Source organism: Thamnophis elegans, chromosome 4 (assembly GCF_009769535.1).
Source record: "Thamnophis elegans isolate rThaEle1 chromosome 4, rThaEle1.pri, whole genome shotgun sequence".
In the NCBI taxonomy this organism is placed as follows: Eukaryota; Metazoa; Chordata; class Lepidosauria; order Squamata; family Colubridae; genus Thamnophis; species Thamnophis elegans.
The window spans coordinates 104,457,540-104,462,573 of NC_045544.1; the positions used below are offsets into that span (position 1 = coordinate 104,457,540).

Consider the following 5,034-nt stretch of genomic DNA (forward strand, 5'->3'; position numbering starts at 1 on the left):
CTGAAAGGATTCCCGTAGTCTGCAATTTTTCTGGAAATCCGTTCATGCTGCCACACCTTCAGGTCCAAGGATCTCCGTCCAGCTGCTGGGAACCCCATAACCCCCCTATAGTAATGATGATACTCAAAAGCCCTGAGTGTATAGCCCAGACTGTGGACCAGACCATGGTCTGTAACTGTCTGACGCGCATGGAAGTCTCGAGAGGTTTCCTGATAATGCACCTCTTCCCTTCCCCATAAGATGAATTGTTATGCCGGCAATGCTGCAGTCAAGGGACCCTCCTGATTTTGGTTCATTCCTTTTCACTTTCAAAGCTTTGTTTCTCTGTGCTCTACCGTTGTCTATCCATTCTTGGCATTTTGGCATAAATTGTGCTTGTTCTTTGGCCCTTGTTTTTTTTCCTTCCTCCATATCAATCTCTCCTTATTTCCTTTTCCTTTTTCCCTCCTCTCTCTTTCTTTTATCCTCCCACCCAACTTAAGGCACCATCTAGATAATCACAACTGTTGATGACAAAGGTTCCTTGATTATGAAGCTCATGTTGTAATACCATAGTCCATTAAGAAAACAGTTTGCCACTCGCTCCAAAAAGGCCCAAGAAGTTCTGGAAAACCAAAAGAATAAATACTTGCTGATACATTTCCAGTTTGTTCATTTAGTCATCTTGATCGCAGACCTCATGCTACTGCTTCTCATATTGCATGATTTCTTCAGGGCATTTTCTCTGGATTCCTTATTTCCTTTCCTTCCTCCATATCAATCTCTCCATATTTCCTTTTTCTTTGTCCCTCCACTCTCTTTCTTTTATCCTCCCACTCAACTTAAGGGAGCATCTAGATAATCAAAATTCTTGATGACAAGGGTTCATTGGTTATGAAGCTCATGTAACAGCCGAGGTGGCGCAGTGGTTAGGGTGCAGTACTGCAGGCCACTTCAGCTGACTGTTATCTGCAGTTCAGCGGTTCAAATCTCACCGGCTCAAGGTTGACTCAGCCTTCCATCCTTCCGAGGTGGGTGAAATGAGGACCCAGACTGTGGGGGCGATATGCTGACTCTGTAAACCGCTTAGAGAGGGCTTAAAGCCCCATGAAGCGGTATATAAGTCTAACTGCTGTTGCTATTGCTATTGCTATGTTGGAATACCGTAGTCCATTACTAAAACAGTATGTCACTCACTCCATAAAGGCCCAGTAAGTTCTGGAAAACCAAAAGAATAAATACTTGCTGATTCATTTCCAGTTTGTTCATTTAATCATCTTGATCGCAGTAACACTAGAAGCAGCAGAAATGAGAGACAAGTATATATCAAGATGGAATGGATGGGGAGTTTCAGGCCCTCCCTCACGGAAGTCATTTAAGGGTATCTCAAGCTACTCATTCACCTATTGCCTGGATACTTCAGGGCATTTTCTCTGGATTCCTAGAGCCATTCCTCCAGATTGTTTCTGGCTTCATCTGGGGATTCATGACTGAGGTTTTGCAGAGATGATTGTAGCTATACTTGCATATCTGTTATGGATGCAGTAGAACCAGGCTGTCTGGAACTTACTAAAGATGTTTGAAGCCATCCATCCATCCTTCAATTTATTTCAGAGCAAGCAGGTTCTACCCAAATGACTCTCACCTTCGTCTTTCCCATGCTTGTTTTTGATTCCTTAGATTATTTGCGATCCTGGATGCCCTTAATAGATGCTTCAAGCCATTCCTGAGGACCTACATGGGATGCTTTACGGTCCTCCCTCTTTGAAGCTGTTTACAGATACTTCAAGCCATTTTTGGCATCTTGTTTGTTTTTCAAGGATTCCTGAAGCCATTGTTCAAGAAGTGGTATAGGTTCTTCAGAAAATGCAGAGCTTTCCAAGGATCCTTGAAGCCATTGAAATATATTTTCCACGGTTCCTTCAGAACATTGCTTCTTGAGATTCTCTATTGATTTTTCAAAGCATCTCTTCCGTAGGCTTTCTCAAGACTCTGACTGGACTTTTGCCACCAAAAAACAAGTAGATAAAAAAGGGGAAACAAAAAGAAGGCCTTCCAGAAGTTGTTTTCCTTTCACTTTCTTTCTCTTCTTATCATTCCTGACTTTTCTTTTTTTTTTTTTCATATCAACTCATTTCTTTTCAAGGTTCTTTCCAACCATATAATAATACAGTATCTTCTTTGGCCAGTAGATGGGGTCTCAACTGTTATTTTGGGTACCAAGATGAGGGAGACCTCTAACAGCTGATTATCAAAGTTCAACAAAAAGAAAAAAACATTCTTTTTACAATTTCTTCTAACAGTCAAACAATATTGCAGGCAAATCAAAGTCACTTTTAACAGCAACAAAATTCCAATTCAGTCTTTCTATATCGTAAAACTTCATATTCTTCCATCCAAATGTGATTTCTCTTTTGGGTCTTATAATTTATCTCCGTGTATTAAGTTGCCACTTTGGAGACTTTTAAAACTTCTTTTATTTAGGTGGGTCTCTAATTTGAAAATCTTCTCACCCAGTTCCAATCCTCTTTTCACACACCACTCCAGCTCGGTTGCTCCAGCTTTATTCCAGTCATAATGGCTGTCCCTCTTCTCTACCCGTCGGGAGGGCTCCTGGGATCAAGCAGGAGAGCTGCTTTTCTCCCAGAATCAACAAGTAATCCCTCGCTTCTTCGCTACCTCTCCAGGGTGACCATAAAGACCTCCTATGAGAGTAGAATCAGCCGGGATATGTGGAACACCCAAATGTAAGTCCACAATAGTTAAAATTGTTGATGACAAGGGTTCATCCTTCAGTTTCTTTCAGAGCAAGCAGGTTCTACCCAAATCACTCTCTCCTTCGTCTTTCCCATGCTTATTTTTGATTCCTTAGATTATTTGAGATCCTGGATGTCCTTAATAGATGCTTCATTCCTGAGGACCTAGATGGGATGCTTCACGGTCCTTCCTCTTTGAAGCTGTTTAGAGATTCTTCAAACCATTGTTGGCATCTTGTTTGTATGTTGCAGGACCTTTTCCAAGTTTTTCAGGGATTGCTGAAGCCATTTTTGAAGAAGTGGTATAGGTTCTTCAGAAAATGCAAAGCTTTCTAAGGATCCTTGAAGCCATTGAAATATATTTTCCACAGTTCCTTCAGAACATTGCTTCTTGAGGTTCTCTACTGATTTTTCAAACCTTCTCATCTGGACTTCTGTAGATCCCGAATGCTTTTAATAGAGGCTTCAAGGCATTCCTGAGTATCTAGGAGTGGCGTTTTAGGTCCTTCTTCCTCAAGATTCTTTATAGCTATTTCAAGCCATTTGTTGGCACCTTGTTTAGATACTTCAGGACCTTCCTCTTCCAGGTTTTTCAAGGATTGTGAAAGACATTTTTCAAGAACTGATCTAGGTTCTCTAGAAAGGGACAGCCTTTCTAAGAATCCTTGAAGTCATTTTAACATATTCTTCAGATCCTTCAGGACATTACTTCTTCAGGTTTTCTATTGATTCTTCAAGCCATCCCTTTTTTTCCTGGCTTCCATGAGACTCTGACTTGAACTTTTGTAGGATATCTCTTTGTCTGTTTAGGGGGTTTCTCCTATCCGTGGGGGGATTTGCCTTATCACCCCAGCATCTACAGAGTATCCCCTTTAATCTGTTGACCCCTTCAGGATCAACAGTGCTCAAAAAAGAGCCCAAACAAAGGAGTTAGAGTTAGGAGAACTTCCTTCCCTCCACTCTAAGCATGATGACGTCACCACAGGAAGTCCCCTTCTTCAGGTTTTCTATTGGTTCTGCAAGCCATCCCTTTATTTTCCGGCTTCCACGAGACCCTGACCTGAACTTTTGAAGATGTTGAATGCCTATAATAGATGCTTGAAGCCATCCCTCCACATCTAACTCGCACGTTTCTGGCCCTTTTTTCTGGAGATGATTTATTGATTCTTCTAGCCAATCATTCACATCCTCCCTGGCTGCCTTAGCACATTCCTCCGGGAGGTTGGTGGCAGATGCTTTAAGCCATTCTGGCAGGGTGTGTTTTGACCGTTCAGAGTAATCCTCTTTTAGGAGTTTGAGAGATTTCTGCAGCCACCTCAGAATATTTGACCCGGGTTCCTTAGATTTTTTAATTTTGTCTACCGAAGCTTTAAGCCATTTCGGATTCAATTGATATTCCACCATCTGAGGCTTCATTTTCTCTTGAGCTTCTGTCTTGTCTTCCTTCTGGTCTCCGTGTGTCAATAAGGTGCAGCGGCTTATCCTCTGTAGTTCCTCTCTGGAAAAAAAAATCAGAATGTTAGCTGTGAATCTGCGCCAACAACAAAGTATTCTTAGTTAAAATAACGGGAACTTCTTTGATGTCAGGAAACTCTCACTCTGAAAGTTTATGAATATTGTTGGGCACCGGGGGATGGAGATTGAAAAGTCTCTTCTATACCTATCTTCCCATTCCATGAGACTAACTCCTAGATTTGTATATGTGAAAGTATAAGAGCCACAGTTTGTTAATTTCTTTCTATAGTAAGAAGAATGTCAGGTTTTTCCAAGCTTTCTAAGATAAGGAGACCCTAATATGAAATTCTGGAAGAAATAGTTTGTGGTGTCTATCTAAACATTTCTCACCTGCACAGTATTTCTTCGTACGCCTCTTTCTCATCGGTAAGTTCGATATTTTTAAACGTCAGAATCTCTGTTTTGTTTCGGAGCTCTTCACATTCTACGGTCAGTTTTGACATCACTGCTCTCTTTCTGTAAATTATGAGGACCAGAGAGATATTAGCCCTCTTAATTTATTACTTGAATTACTAATTATTATTGTATTCTATTATAACTATTGCTCTTCTCTTACTCAGTTATACATACATACATACATACATGCATACATACATACATACATACATACATACATGAATGGAATACTTCTTTTATCCAGTATATCTGGCCTAAGGGATCTAATAAATAAATCTGAATTTGAAAGAAAAAGTCAAATCGCTATCTAAATATTTCTCACCTATTAAGTTCTTCTTTGAGAGAATTATTCTCATGTAGGAGCTCTGCTTTCTCCGCAGCTTCTTTC

General features: G+C 40.6%; 1 long non-coding RNA gene across 1 annotated transcript; it reads right to left on the reverse strand.

Moving 5' to 3' along the window:
* Positions 1 to 4,155: 4,155 nt before the first annotated feature.
* Positions 4,156 to 4,616, reverse strand: LOC116507044. The gene is made up of 2 exons (XR_004255139.1): positions 4,581 to 4,616; positions 4,156 to 4,233 (listed from the first exon to the last, which is right to left on the reverse strand). It is a non-coding gene; the product is annotated as an uncharacterized LOC116507044 (long non-coding RNA).
* Between the last annotated feature and the right edge of the window lie 418 nt (positions 4,617 to 5,034).